The 15,843-nt window shown below is 39.8% G+C and overlaps 1 protein-coding gene across 1 annotated transcript in view; it reads left to right on the plus strand.

The window, feature by feature from the left end:
- The window catches only part of CACNA1B (calcium voltage-gated channel subunit alpha1 B), a 195,566-nt gene that overhangs the window by 112,192 nt on the left and 67,531 nt on the right, over window positions 1-15,843 (plus strand). The window lies entirely within an intron of this gene.

Consider the following 15,843-nt stretch of genomic DNA (forward strand, 5'->3'; position numbering starts at 1 on the left):
AAATTTTTTTTTCCTAATTGTTGAGTGTTTCAATTTCTTTGTATATTTTGGATGTAACTCTTTTTTCAGTTAGGTGGCTTACACATATTTTTTAGGTTGTGTCCTTTCTTTTCATTCTGTTAATGTCTGGTGTTTTTTATTGTTACTGGTAGGGGTGTTAATTTGGTCCCTGTTACTACTTTTGCTAGAAGCAGAAATCTAAGCTATTGATTTTTATATTAAGTTTATATTCTGTATTCTTTTCTGAATTCTCATGATTCAATTCTGAAATTGTTCATGAGTTTTAGCATTGATTCTCTTCAGTTGTTTTCCAAGTGTATTATAAGATGTTTACAAGTATAGTTCTACTTTTCCTTTGTAAGTCTTAGGCCTTTCATTGTTATTTTCTTTTTGCCTAATCGCAATGGCTAACACACTGTCAGGTAACAGTGGAGTTAGTGGGGGCCCTTACCTTGTTCCTGCCTACACTAAATAAGATTATAATTTTGAGGTTGAGAGGTGTGTGTATGTGTGTATATAAAATCATATTATAGTATCCATTAATTCCTATTTCAGTAGGCATTTTTACCTGGAATAGATGTAGAATTTTGTTGAAGGCCTTTCCAGCCTGCAGATAACATGTTTTTCCTCCTTAAGTATGGAGGTTTATAGTAATGAATTTTCTGATATTGACCTGTCTTTGCAATCTTAGAATAAACCCTATTTGGTTATTGTATTTATTTTTTAATATGACGTTGGATTCCATTTGTTAATATTTTATGTAGGATTCTTTTGGATTGATGATCTAAAGTGATATGTGTTCTATAGCTTTCTTATATTATATTCAAGCATTATAAGGTTTAGATATTAATATTCTGTAGTTATGTCTTGCTTAGCTTCAATCCATTCCTGGAAGTCAAATGTTGCAATGGGAGTCCCATTTCTCATTATTTTAAATGGGAAAAATTAATTACAATGTGTTACAATTGGTTATACTTTAAATTCCCAACCAATTTCTTAAAATATGAAGAAAACAACAGTTAAACATTGAAAAGTAAAAACTATCATATTAGGACATAAAACACTGAGCATATTGTTTTGTATGACCACATGTAAAATAGCTGTTAACAAGCAGTGGACAGACAGCTCCTTTACTGAGACTTCCTGCACTTCTCAAAAACATCCACATACCATTCTGATAGTTGACCTGCTGAATTTGGAATCTTGGCCTTAGATTTTCCCCAAATTTTTTTTGTTAAAAATGTTGTATTGAGGTTTGGGAATGTGTACGTGTTCCCTACATAAACATCAGCCAAGATAAACCCAACAATACTGTAGTGAGAGATACATATGTTCTACTGAGGTGTGGGCATCGCGCAGCCAAGAGCCACTCTGCGGGGAGATTTCACCTGAGGAGATGTTCCGTAGGAGCCACCTATTATTGATTCATAAAATTAATTAGAAAGTTTCCTTCTTTTCTTTTTCTGTGATAGTTTAAATAGTATTAGGAATACAGTTTTTGGAGATTTGTAGAATTCCCTTGTAGAATTATCTGGCTCTTGTTTTTTGTTGGGTACATCTTTGATAATTTCTTTACAGATGTTGTTTTCTTAAAACTTATCTCCTCTGATCAGTTTGGTAGATTGTAATTCCTTAGAAATGATCCTTTCGTTCAGGGTTTTTCAATTTATTTACATTGAGTTATGCAAGGAGTAGTTTAAGTTGATTTTTCCCTCCTCTTATTCAGTGTCTTTTATTTTGTGACCCCCCCCAACTTTTTTCCTTGATTAAATTAGTGTTTTATATATTCTGTGAATTGCTATGAAAAGAATCAACATTTTAACTAATTAGTTCTATTATGGTTTTGTTCTTTAAATCTTTACTTTACAAGCATATCTTTATTATTTCCTTCCTTCTTTTTGGTTTTAGTTTTTTGTTCCTTTTCTAGCTTCTTGAGTTGGAGACTTAGTTTAGTCTTTAATTTTTTGTAGTTGTTGTTGTTGGCTTCACTTTATTTAACCATTGCAAATAGTGCTGCCATGTAGCTCTTTGTAACTTTTTTCTTTTAAAATGAAATTACTGGATCAACAGGTATGAACATTTCTATAGTGCTTGACTGGTATCACCAAATTGTTTCCAATATCAATATTCTAATTTGGAGTGCTGTAACAGTTTATATTACTTTATTCACAATCAATCTTACTAATAATAGATTTTAATATTTTACGATAAATAAATTTGCCATTTAATAGTTAAACATGGTACATAATTATTGTTTTAACATTTTGATTATTAGGAAAGTTAAACATTTTTTCATATGAATGTAAATTCTGTCCTTGTTTTTTGTTCATTTATCTACTTAGGTCTTTATGGTCTTATTTTTGTAAACCTTTTATTATAGATAGCAAATTTTTTTTTAATATACAATTACATGAACAACATTATGGTTACTAGACTCCTCCCATTATCAAGTCCCCACCACATACCCCATTACAGTCACTGTCCATCAGCGTAGTAAGATGCTATAGAATCACTACTTCTCTTCTCTGTATATACTGCCTTCCCTGTGTCCACCCAGCCCTGCTACATTATGTGTGCTAATCCTAATACCACTTTTCCCCCCTTATTGCTCCCTTCCCACCCATCTCCCCCAATCCCTTTCCCTTTGGTAACTGTTAGTCCATTCTTGGGTTCTGTGAGTCTGCTGCTGTTTTGTTCCTTCAGTTTTTGCTTTGTTCTTATACTCCACAGAGGAGTGAAATCATTTGGTACTTGTCTTTCTCCACCTGGCTTATTTCACTGAGCATAATACCCTCTAGCTCCATCCATGTTGTTGCAAATGGTAGGATTTGTTTTCTTCTTATGGCTGAGTAATATTCCATTGTGTATATACACCACCTCTTCTTTATCTATTCATCTACTGATAGACACTTAGGTTGCTTCCATTTCTTGGCTATTGTAAATAGTGCTGTGATAAACATAGGGGTGCATATGTGTTTTTCAAACTGGCTCCTGCATTCTTAGGGTAAATTCCTAGAAGTGGAATTCCTGGGTCAAATGGTATTTCTATTTTGAGTTTTTTGAGGAACCTCCATATTGCTTTCCACAATGGTTGAACTAATTTACATTCCCACCAGCAGTGTAGGAGGGTTCCCCTTTCTCTACATCCTCACCAGCATTTGTTGTTGTTTGTCTTTTGGATGGTGGCCATCCTAACTGGTGTGAGGTGGTATCTCATTGTGGTTTTAATTTGCATTTCTCTCTCTGATGATTAGTGATGTGGAGCATCTTTTCATGTGCCTGTTGCCCATCTGAATTTCTTCTTTGGAGAAGTGTCTGTTCAGCTCCTCTGCCCATTTTTTAATTGGCTTATTTGCTTTTTGTTTGTTGAGGTGCATGAGCTCTTTATATAATTTGGATGTCAACCCCTTTCGGATATGCCATTTGTGAATATATTGTCCCTTACTGTAGGATGTCTTTTTGTTCTACTGATGGTGTCCTTTGCTGTACAGAAGCTTTTTAGTTTAATATAGTCCCACTTGTTCATTTTGCTTTTGTTTCCCTTGCCTGGGGGGATATGTTCATGAAGAATGTGCTCATGTTTATGTCTGAGAGATTTTTGCCTATGTTTTCTTCTAAGAGTTATGGTTTCATGACTAACATTCAGGTCTTTGATCCATTTTGAGTTTACTTTTGTCTATGGGGTTAGACAATAATCCAGTTTCATTCTCTTACATGTAGCTGTCTGGTTTTGCCAACACCAGCTGTTGAAGAGGCTGTCATTTCCCCAGTGTATATCCATGGCTCCTTTATCATGTATTAATTGACCATATATGCTTGGGTTTATATCTGGGCTCTCTAGTCTGTTCCATTGGTCTATGGGTCTGTCCTTGTGCCAGTACCAAATTGTCTTGATTACTGTGGCTTTGTAGTAAAGCTTGAAGTCAGGGAGCGTAATTCCCCCTGCTTTATTCTTCCTTCTCAGAATTGCTTTGGCTATTCGGGGTCTTTTGTGGTTCCATATGAATTTTAGAACTATTTGTTCCAGTTTGTTGAAGAATGCTGTTGGTATTTTGATAGGGATTTTATTGAAGTCTTTACTTTTTATTATTTAAGGCTATGAATTTCTGTCTGATTGCTAATTTAATTGTATCCTACATTCTGATATTTGGTGTCTTCATTTTCACCAGATCTTAAAGAAAATGTGTCAATTGGTTTGCATCTCTCCAGGGCATTTTGAGATTCCTGGGGATGTCAAGCCATCTGCAAATGAAGTGTTGTTTTATCCTTTCTGATATCTATGCCTTTCATTTCCTTTTCTTCTCTTATTTTGCTGGCTACAGTTTCCAGTACTATGTTGAGGAGCAGTGGCGAGAACTGACATCCTCTTGTTCACAGCTTGTGGGAGGAGGGAACGTTCAGTCTTTCAACATTACGTAGGATGTTAGCTCCAGTTTTTTGTTTGTGTTTGTAGATGTTTTTTATCAAGTTGAGGAGAGTCCCCTCCATTCCTTTATTTCCAGAGAGTTATCTGTTGAACGAGTGTTGAATTTTGTCAAATGATTTTCTACATCATTGACATGATCACATACTTTTTCTTCTGTAATGTAATTTACAGTGACTGATTTTCAAATATTAAGACAGCCTTGTATCCTTGGGGCGGTGTTTAGTGGTTGTTGTGTATAATTCTATATATTGGTGAATTCTGTTTGCTGATATTTTATTAAGGAGTTTTGCCTCTGTATTCATGAGGGATATTAATCTTTTGTTTTCTTTTTTTTGTATTGTCTTTGTGTTGTTTTGGCATCAGAATAATACTGAATTCAGGAAATTAATTAGAAAGTATTTCTTCTTTTTTTCTGGAGGAGATTGTGTAGAGTTCAGGTCTGCCAGTTCTTGCTGGTAATCCTGTTTGTTAATTCCCCTTTAAATGTTTGATGGAATTATCCTTAGTAGTTACAGGACTGTGTTATCTATTTCACATTAGTTGAGTTACAATAGTTAGAACTTTTGAAGGAATGGTCCATTCCACTGAAGCTGTCAAATTCATGTGTGTACAGTTTTTGTGGTATTCACTTGGTATCCTTTTGATGTCTTCATGGTCTGTGGTGACAGCCCCTGTCCCATTCCTGGCATTGGTAATTTGTGTTTCTGTCTTTTTTCTTTGCTAGTCTTGCTAAAAGTTTGTTAATCTCATTGGTCTTTTCAAAGAACCAGATCTTTTTTCATTGATTTTCTCTATTGTTTTTCTATTTCAATTTGCATTTGATCTTTATAATTTTCTTCCTTCTGTTTGCTTTTGGTTTATGTTGCTCTTTTTTTAGTTTCTTGAGATGGGAGCTTAGATTGTTGATTTGATGTAAACATTTAGTGCTATGCATTTCATTCTTAGCACTGCTCTGGCTGTATCCCACAGATTTTGATGTTATATTTTCATTTTCATTCAGTTCCATTAAAAAAATTCTCCTTGAGATGTCCTGTTTGACTCATGGATAATTTAGAAGTGTGTGTTTAGCTTCTAAGGGCTTGGAGATTTTCCTGTTATTTTTCTGGTATTGACTTTTAGTTTGATTATTTTGTGGTTGGTAACATACTCTGTGTGATTCAGTTCTTTTATGTTGGTTTAAGGTTTGTTTTGGTCCAGGATATGGCATCTCTTGTTACATGTTCTGTGAGCACTTGAAAACAATATACACGCTGCTGTTGTTGGGTGGAGCTTTCTGTGAGTGCCACTTAGATCCTGTTAGCTGACAGTGCTGCTGAGTTCTGTGTACATGCAGACTTTCTGTCCAGACCTTACAATTGTTGTAAAAAGAGGATTCAAGTCTCAAATGACAAATGTGGATTTATCTATTTCTTCTTTCAGGTCTGCCAGTTCTTGCCTCAAATATTTTGCTGTTCTGCTGTGGAATACATACACACTTAGAATTGCAATCTTTTTGAAAGATTTCCATATGTCATTGTGTACTGTGTTACTCTGTACCGGATAATTTTCTTTGTTTTGGTGTTTACTTTATCTGACATAAACATACCCACTCCTACTTTATTTTGATTAGTATTTGCATGGTATATTGATTTCACCTTTTAAATTTCAGACTAGCTGTATAGTTATATTCTTAAATTAGTTCCTTGTAGACAGCTTATAGTTGGGACATATTTTTAATCCACTCTTGTCAACTCTGTCTTTTATTTGGTACATGTAGACCATTTACAATTAATGTGATTGTATATATTGTGGCCTAAAACTGCTGTTTTATTTTTTGTTTGTTCTGTTTTTCATTTCTCTAGTTTCTGTTTCCTGATTTCCTGTGGACCACCTGTATATATTTTAGAATTCCATTTTGATTTATCTATAGCATTTTTAGTGTATCTCTTTGTATTGTTTTTTTAATAGTTGTTCTAGGTATTATATTATATATAGAAATTATCCTAGTCTACTAGGGTTGTCATTTCACCAGTTCTGATGGATAGAAGCTTTTCCTCTGTTTTTACTCCCTATGTATAATTGTCTTAAATGTTTTCTCTACATGTATTTCATGTAGAAAACCACATCAGTGTGTGTTACAATTTTTGCTTCAACTGTCAAACATAATTTAGAAAACTCAAGAGGAGAAGGAAAGTGTGTTGTATTTATCTATAGTTTTACTCCTTCTATTGTTCTTTCTTCCTTCCTGATATTCCACCATTTCTTCTTTCATAATTTACTTTCTGTTTGGAGGACCTTCCTTAGCCATTCTTTTAGGGTAGGTCTGCAAGGGACAAATTCTCTTAGTTTTCCTTCATCTGAGAATGTCTTTATTTTCCCATCATTCCTGAAGGATATTTTCACTGGGTATAGAATTCTGGGTTGACAGTTCTTTTTTTTTCAGCACTTGAAAAAACGTGTGCCTCTTCCTTCTGACCTGCATGGTTTCTGATGAGAAATCCACTGTCATTCGAATTGTTTTCTTCCTATAGGTAAGCTGTTGTTTCTCTCTTGCTGCTTTCAAGATTTTTTTCTTTGTCTTTATATTTCAGAAGTTTGATTATGATGTATTTTGGCATGGGTTTATTTAGGTTTATCCTATTTGGGTTTTGCTCAGCTTCTTGAATTTGTAGGTTTATGTCTTTTTGCCAGATTTGGTAATTTTTCATCCATTATGTCTTTGAATGCATCTTCAGCTCTGCCCTGTCTTTTTGTTCTTGGACTCTGTTGACATGAGTGGTAGATAGTTTGTTATAGTCCCAAAGGTCCCTGAAGCTCTGCTCACTTTTTTCAGTCTATTTTTTCTCTGCGATTGGGTAATTTCTATTGTTCTGTCTTCCAGTTCACTTATTCTTTCCTCTGTGTCCTGCAGTCTGCTGTTGAGCCCATTTATTGTTTTTAATTTCAGGTATTATATTTTTCAATTCTAAAATTTATATTTGATTTTTTGTTATGTTTTATATTTGTTTGCTAAGACTATTTCTTTGTTGAAAGTTTCTATTTTTTCATTTGTTTGGAGTATGTTTTTAATTGTGTGTTGAAGCATTTTTATGATGGGTGCTTTAATCATTGTCAGATAAATCTAAGATCTATATCAACTTGGTGTCTATTGATTATCTTCTCATTAAAATTGAGATTTTCCTTGCTCTTGGTGTGACAAGTGATTTTTGACTGAAACCTAGGTTAGTACTGATTTTTATGTTGTAAGCCTCTGAGTCTTGTTTAAATCCTCTGTTTTAGCTGGTCTGCTGTGACCCTGCTCCAGTGGGAGGGGGTTGGGAAGCTGCCTCGTTATTGAGAGATGGGGGTAGAAGTAAGGTTCTCACCCAACTTCCACTGACACCCAGTGAGTGTGGGCCCCTTGTCACAGCTGGGTCTCTGCTGGTGGCCATGCTGTCTGGGAGAGGTGGGAGTGCCTCATCGCTGCTCTCTACATGGCCGTCATTGACACAGCAGGAGTTGACCTCATTACTTCTGGGTGGTGGTAATAATCCTGCCTTTCTACTAGGATTCACTCTGGGAAATAAAGGGAAGGAGTGCCTCAGTCCTTCTGGATGGGAATCGAAGTCCAGCCCCCGGTGTGATCTTCACTGACACTGCATGAGCTGGGGGTCTGGTCACCACAGGGTGGGGTGAGAGCCCCTGCTCCCGGCTTTTCCCCGACACCATCCCGGCAGGGGCTTCAGGGCGTCTCAGTGCAGGCCGCTGAGGGTGGGAGTCTAGGCCTCTCACCCCACTCTGTCTCTGCTCATATGTGTGGAGGTAGGGCTGCAGTTATTTCTGTGGTGTTTTGCAGTAGTAAAGTAGTTATTGTCTGTAAGTTTCCCGTTGTGCTAGGCTGTGACTTTCCTGGCCCAGTCACTAGTGATGCCTGGATTTTGTGGGGGTTTAAAAAAATCTGTGCCTGTTGGCATTTCTATGTTGTTGGCTTCTCCAGCACCAAGGTTATCTGAAGCATGGAGGAGAAGCCAGAAGAGAAAATCTTATTGCTGTGTCACCCCTCAGGTCCCCAGCCAGTCTGCTGCCTTCTCTCCACTTTTCAGTCTTTTTATGTTCGCCCTATACACTATGTCCAGGATTTTAGCTGGGCTTGGTGGGATGAATGGGAGAAAGTACTTTTAGTCTGTCATTCCAAAAGCTGAAGTCTTGAATTCATTTCTTTATATGGTGTTAAGTAAGAATTGAGGTTCTTTTTATTTCTCCCCATCCGTACTCCTTGGATGTCCATTGTTCCATTGTCGTTTGTTAAAAAGGCTATCATTTCCATTGAATTACTTTAGCATTTTTGTCAAAAATAAATCGATAGGTGCTTTTTCATTTTGGCACAGAGGGCTGGGTTTTGAATGTTAGCTGTACTCCATCGTTTTATTTTTTTCAGACATTCCAGTTACACGAATGTTGGATCTGCTTAGCCTGTCTTCTGTATGACTTTCTCTCTAACTATATTGAAAACTAATTCCTTATTTCACAGTTTTCTGTTGTCATTTCACTCCTGCCTTCTTTTTCCCTTGCTATACTTTCAGTCACACCTGTTTTCCTTTGGGCTCCACGTGATTTCTGATATGATTTTGTCTTTAACTTCATTTCTCAGATGAATTTTTTTTCAATTTCTCACCTGAGTTTGGTTAGCACTCATCTCATGTGTCTTAATTGTCCATACATTTTTTTTGAGCTTTTGAGTATGATCTGATAAGCAAATTCTTAGGAATTGTTTGTTTAATTATATTTATGTAATGTTGGAAAGTTGGGTTGTAAGGTTTCCTGTGCTTTGCAGTTGTTTTCTGTAGAGTATTTTTATTAGCTGAAAAATTTTCATCCTTGCTTCCCATTTTCTTATGGCAGAACTTTGTATGAAAGTTGGGTTCCTTTTTCTGACTGTGAGGAAGTGTGTAAATTTTTCTGGACCAGTGGTTATGTGTCATTTTGTGGAGATTAGGGAGGGACTTGGGCAGCCTGCTGGCTTGCCAGTGCAAGAACACCCTTCTCTGCCATTGCAGTGGGACATGGTTCCTTTACTTGTGGTGCTTTGGGGGTAGTGTCTGTCTTGCTCTGATTCTGTGATAATATCTTGTCTTGGAGGACCCTGGACCTCCACCACTTGCTTCTCTCTTCCCTCCGTCACTAAGCCCCAAAGCATACCTCTCCCTTTCAAGTCTCTTTCCTCCAGAAGCAATGCCTCCCAGACGTTGCTGCCTCCAGTCCCATGTACTTTCCAAGCCCTCCTTTCAAGTCCTCATGAGCCATGCTCTGTTCCACCAGGTCTCTGCCCTGCCCTCAGTAGTCCTGTGTTCAGGTGCAACCCTGCTTCTGCGGATGAACTAGTTGATGTGGCCACATTCCACATGACTGGGGGCCCGCCGCCCTCACCCTCCTGCACTCAGTCCCTGCCTGCTTCTGCAGGTGTCCGAGGTTTGTCTCCCTGCTTACATATACATTCAAGGTTCTGTTTTTCCTACTTCCTATGTGCTGAGGCATTGACTGGATGATTATTACCTCTCCTTATTGACCATGTGGTTTATGGAAGACATGAGGTGAAATTTGAGTGCAGGGGACTGTCACTGTCTATGGCAGCCAGCCTCTTATCCTTTTAGTTTCTGCTGGATTTGAAGTTATGGCCACTTTCACAGTTCTGATTTCCTTCCTTCCCTCCTGTTCTCCTTCCCACCTTCCTTCCCTTGATAAATCTTTTTTATTCCTGAAGGTTTATTCCCCATTTCTTTTAGCGAGGCTTGAGGGTAGTGAAGTCTCTCAGTTTGCCTGAAAAATCTTTATTTTGCCATGGTTTGTGACATGGTTTAACTTTGCATGAAATACAGTTTTGTTATTTTCTCTCAGTGTATTGAGACTGTTCCCTCGTCTTCTGCCTCCTGCTGTTTCTGTGAAGAAGCCAGTCATTAGTCTAAATTGTTCCTTTGTATGGCTGTGTTTTCTCTCTATGTCTGCTTTCATGAAATTCTTTTTATCATGGGAAATGGAAACACTGAACGTGGAGACACAAGCATAAGGAGCCCCCGTGTCCCTGTCACCTGCCCTCGAGTCAGCCAGGTGTCCCCGGCCTTCCTGCACTCCTCTCTGCAGTGCCTCGTTTCAGAGGTGACTGTACACGCATCTCCGACATTTAAGGGTTTGGCAACCACAGCTGCATTATTACACCTAACAATGTTGATAGTGATTCCTTAATATTATCTAATACCTATCCCGAGTTCAAATTTTACCATTTCTCTCAGAAATAACTTCTTACAATTGATTTGTTTGAATCAGGAGCCAACCAAGGTTACTCATTTGACTTTGCTCAATCAGTCTATGCCTCTTTCAGTCTTTAACAATTTGTACCGTTTATTTGAGGAAACTATCAACTGTCCTGTAGAGTTTCTCATACTCTGGCTTTGGCTGTTGCATCATGTGGGACGTCGTTCTGCACAGCCCTCCTGCCCCTGCGTCCTGCTACCTGGTGCTCACCCTGAAGCAGGCCTCTGAACTGGCACTGTGGCAGCCTTGCTGGTAGCCTGTGCATGCAGTGCATTCCTGCCCTCCGCTCCCTGGCTGTCAGTTGCAGGCTGTAGTAACAATAGAAAATGTCTCCAGACATTGTCACATACTTCTGGGTGGCAAGATCGCCCATGTTTGCCGACCACCATCTAGAGACTTGGTAAGCCACAGGCAAGAGTGGAGGGACATGGTGGAGGTCAGCTTTTAGTAGGAGGAGACTGGGGAAGCTGTTTGGAATGGAAGTCAGTGGAGGAGAACGAGAGGTCGGGCTGTGGAGGCTTCTCACTGGCTGCAAGCAGTGCTCAGAGGGTTGTCGTAGGGCAGGGAGGGGCCTTCCTTCTTTTCTTAGAAGTAGATGAATTCCTATGTGAAAAGTGTCCTCCCTAGGCAGGGTAATCCCCATCTTCCTAATGCCTGCTGCAGGGAGGCAGTGCTGGGCAGGCCCCCATTCCAGTGTGGCTCCTTACTTGCCTGCGTGCTGCGGGTGCTTAAACCCAGCGGCCTCTGTGGCTCCTCCTCGGAGAACTGCGCCTGCGAGCCGGAGGTGCTCTGCCCCATGCGGAGGCTGGGCAGCGGGAGTGCGGGCGAGCCAGCATGCCTAGGCCCTGGCAGGGAAGGGCCGCTGGGTCTGGCCAGCTGAGGCCCAGTGCCTGGCGCGGGCGGCCACCGCTGGGCCAGGCTCCCCAAAGCGTCACTCACGCTCATCTCCTTTCTCCCGGTGCTGCCACCCAGTTGCTCCTGGGAGTGTGTCCTTACGTCAGCGCTTGCCATGGGACTTTCATCTCAGGGATGAGAAATAGTATTATTTAGGGTGGTCTTTGCTACTGGGTTTTAACTGCTTTCAGTCTTTTCAGGACTTCTTTTTCTTTTTAAAGAGAAGAACATACACATTCTTTAGGCATTTGTAATTCAAATGTGAGGTTATATGATTTTTTGTCTAATGTCTTTGATTTTGTATTAGTATCTTTCTCCTATGCCGAAAATTTTGTCTTTTTTTTTTTTTTTAGGGCAGTTTTAGGTTCACAGTAAAATTAAATGGAAACTAAAGAGATTTTCTCTCCATCCCCTGCTACTGCACACACTGACTTCCCCACTGTCAGCATCCTCCACCAGAGTGCGTTTGCCAGTCTGTGAGCCTGTGTAGACGTGTCCTGATCACCTTAAGTCTACTGTTCATGTTAGGCCACTCTTGGTGTCTTATATCCTAAGGGTTTGGACAAATGTATGAAGTCATGTGTCCACCATTACAGTGTCATGCCGAGTGGTTTCACTGCTCTAAAATTCCTAAGAAGTAAAATTTGTCTTTTTATACTTTATCTTTTTAAAGTAGCATTTTTGAAAAAATTGTATGTTCTAATTATTTGCTCCTACTGTCTAGAAACACAAGTAGTTTTTGTCTGTCAGTTTTGTTTCTAGCCAGAGTTACCAGACAAACTCTTGTTCCTCTAAATGATTTTTCTATAGATTGTTTTCTAGGTAGACATAGTTATACTGTCTGTGAATATATAATTTTGACTCATGAGCTCTTTAAAGTGTCCTTTTAGTTTCTAACAGTAAATTCTAAATTAATCTTTTTATTTCTGATTATTGCCTTAATTTCTAACTTAATTGCATTGTGATTAGGAAACACGATCTGAATGATCATCTCTGCAGTTGCCTCAAGGCTCAGTATATGGTCAAGTTCTATGAAGATCCCATGTGTGCTTAAGAGGGATATGTTTCCTCTAATTTTGGGAACCCTGGGTGTTTTATATTTGTCTGCTAAATCAAGTTCATTAGTTATCTTGGTAAATATTCTACATAGTCACTGGTATTTTGCCTGGTTAGCCCCCTGGTAATTGAGGAGGTGCACTGAAATCTCTCTGCAGATCTGTGAGTTCTTACTGTGTGTGTGTGTGTGTGTGTGTGTATACTTAACGCAGTTATTTTGAATAGTTTGAAACATGCAGCTCAGTGCAGAAAACAGTCTAACAGATGACCAAGAACTATTGAATGTGTTTCTGCCTCTCTTCTGAGGGACTTTTTCTCCTACGTCTTCTTTTTTAAACAAAAAGCTTCCACTGAAATGTGTATTTACCTTCTGTATTTTAAGCTACTTTATATATGTTTACAATCATGTCCCACTGGAGGTGAGATTCTGTCTTCTGTGGTGACCATTTTAGCTCTATAATGAGTTTTTCTCAAAGTCCCTGTGATAGCATTTTCCGTCCTCCTGAAGTGTGCACATTCCTGCTGTGCACCATGTGTGCATTCTTGGAAAGGTCGAGCACTGGCAATAATAAGCCTTGTAGAAAAGAGCAGGGTTAAGAGTGAATGATTCAAGGTCTGTGCAGCTCTGTAACTAGAACACTAACAAGATTAAGAACAAGTCTAATAAAATAGGGTATCACAGTTAAATCTGTATTGGCTTAGGGACCCAGCATCAGCCTTCAACACTGCTTTCTGCTCTGAGGGGAGCTCCTTGCAGGCACTGGCTTCTAGTGGAGGCCAGCCTCATCCCGCACATGGCAGCAGTGCCCGTGGGGATCGGAAGCGACCGAGTGAGGGCCTCCCTTCTCCCCATCTCTCCTCTCTGGCCTCTTGCCTCTCACCGCCACTTTATCCTACTCAAACTTCTGTCTTTTCGCCTCCCAGTCCCAGTGCTACTTTCTGCTCGAGTTCTGTTTTCCTGCACTAACACATAGGAAAACAGACTTGGGGAAAAGCTGGCATATGCACGCAGGGGCACCTCCTGGGGCCTTCCTCCAGGACCCTCCCACAGTTACTGGCCCCCAATGCTGTTAAACCGTTATGGTTTGCACTTTGTTGAGCTTTTATAGTCGTTTTCAGGGGGAGGATGGGTCCATGTTAAGCTTCTCTGTCTCAGGCATGGAAACTCTAGGTCAATTTTACAGACTTTTATTGCTTGTTTCTTTAGAATTCATTTTTTATATTTCTTTACATATTTATGTTTATTTTTATATTCCTCATCTAAAAAAAAGTTCTCTATCTGAAGTCCATGGCAGATATAAATCTAGGACTTGTTTCTGCTATCTTTTATCCTGGTTATATTGCTTCCTTATATGTTTTTTATTTTGATTTTATCTATGATTGACCTTAACTGACCCTTCCTCAGTTGGTGTTTTGTGAGATAATGAAGCCTTACAGAAAATGAATTGATGGACTTGTTCAATTTTCCCAAGGATGGCACATGACCCTTCTCAATGTGTAGGAGAGAAATTCTTCTGACATGTGGTTGTCTTGCGATATTAGACCTTGAATTCTCTTCACATGCAGAAGGGCTGCCTTCACCTGGAGGTTCTGTGAGCCAGTTGCGCAGTGTTTTGTCAGAGATGGTCTGCAGTTGCTTTCCCAGAAGCCCAGGGCACCCCCACTCGGGGCTGACCTGAGCCCTTTTGAGGCTCAGTTCAGCTGAATCCTCACTCCGCCCCTGCCTCTTGGTGAGCTTTAGCTCAGGGTTCTTGGCCCAGCAAGAACATCATGTCCCCACAAGGTAGGGTCTCAGTTCCTTAATCTGGAAAATGGAGATGGTGCATGGCCCCCGAGTGCCGTGAGGAGCAAAGGGCCAGGGCTTCTTGCCTCTGTATCTGGCCTTCTTGCTGGAGTGCTCCTGTTTCTGCAGTTTAGTACTTGTTCCTGTGAAGTCTCTTTCAGTAGCCTGCGTCCATCAGTGAACTTACTTTTAGCCTGATGCAGTTGTCATTCGACTCTCCCCCTTCTTTCTTGGTCTGCTTTGCCTTAACCAATGTTACTGTTGTACATATGTCTCGGACGTTGTGTTTCCATCCAGGCTCAGGCGCCTGTTGCTTTGAGTAGCAGTTCTTCACTGAGTCCATATTGGTTCTTTGCTCCCTGTTTACTTATCCTCGGGTTTGCTTTACTGTTACTGTGGAAGAGTTTGTAAAGCTGCGGTTTTAAAATGATACTTTTTTTAAAAAGTGATGCATGCCCATCATGGAGGTTTTTTTTTTTTAAATGTTTAAAATGTAGCAAAGAGAATTAAAAAGATTGTCAGAGCCCATTCAGAGTTATTTCTCTCCCCATATATGTTATTTTTTGTAGTTGAGCTCTTCTGGGATATACAAGTATGTAGTCTCTTTTTAGCTTATAATACTGGAAGCTTTCTCTTTTGTCATTTCAATTATTTGTAGGCATTTTTAATATCCTTAGTATGATACTTCATATAAATATTGTATAGTCAGTCTCCTGTGGTTGTACATGTTAGTTTTTTTCTGTTATTGTAGAAGAACTTATAACAAACACCTTTTTGAATACAGATTTTTGTGTGCATTAGGAGATACTCTCACAATTTAAATCAATACATAGAATTTTTTAACATTATAAATAAACAAATTGCTTTGATTTAAGATTGTGTAATTTACTCCTGCTGCAGAGAAATCCGGCAGCGCTGGGTGGTGGCAGGCTGACAGCTTCAGGAGGCTCAGGGCTTCTCTGGCCCCCTGGGCTCTGCAGGTCTGAGAGGCCCGCGGTTGGGGCCAGGCTTGGAGCCTTGGCCATCGCACAGGCTCTGGAGTAACTGCTTCATTCCTGCTGCCCATCAGCATCCTCCTTGCTCTGATGTTTCTTTTAAGAAGTGAAAAATGAGGTCCAGCAGTGGGCATTGGCTCCAAGTCACTGCCCTTGGCATCCCTGAGGTCTCAGGAACTCTGACCCACCAGAACTGAAATGTGCATTAGGATAGTCAAAAACGGAAAACCACTGTGAGCAAAGTGCTAGGCATAGAGCACAGACAGCAAAGCCTGCTGGATGAGGACAGAGGTCATGGCTGCTTTGATCTCAGGGAGTTTGGTCTGTGGGGGCCAAGCTGAGCATAGGTGGGGGCCGTGAGGAAGGGGAGGGAAGTGTGGGGAGCAGAACAAGAACACATGGGGGTTGGGGGCCTGCGTCCT

The sequence above is a fragment of the Manis pentadactyla genome, chromosome 3 (genome assembly GCF_030020395.1).
Source record: "Manis pentadactyla isolate mManPen7 chromosome 3, mManPen7.hap1, whole genome shotgun sequence".
NCBI lineage: Eukaryota > Metazoa > Chordata > Mammalia > Pholidota > Manidae > Manis > Manis pentadactyla.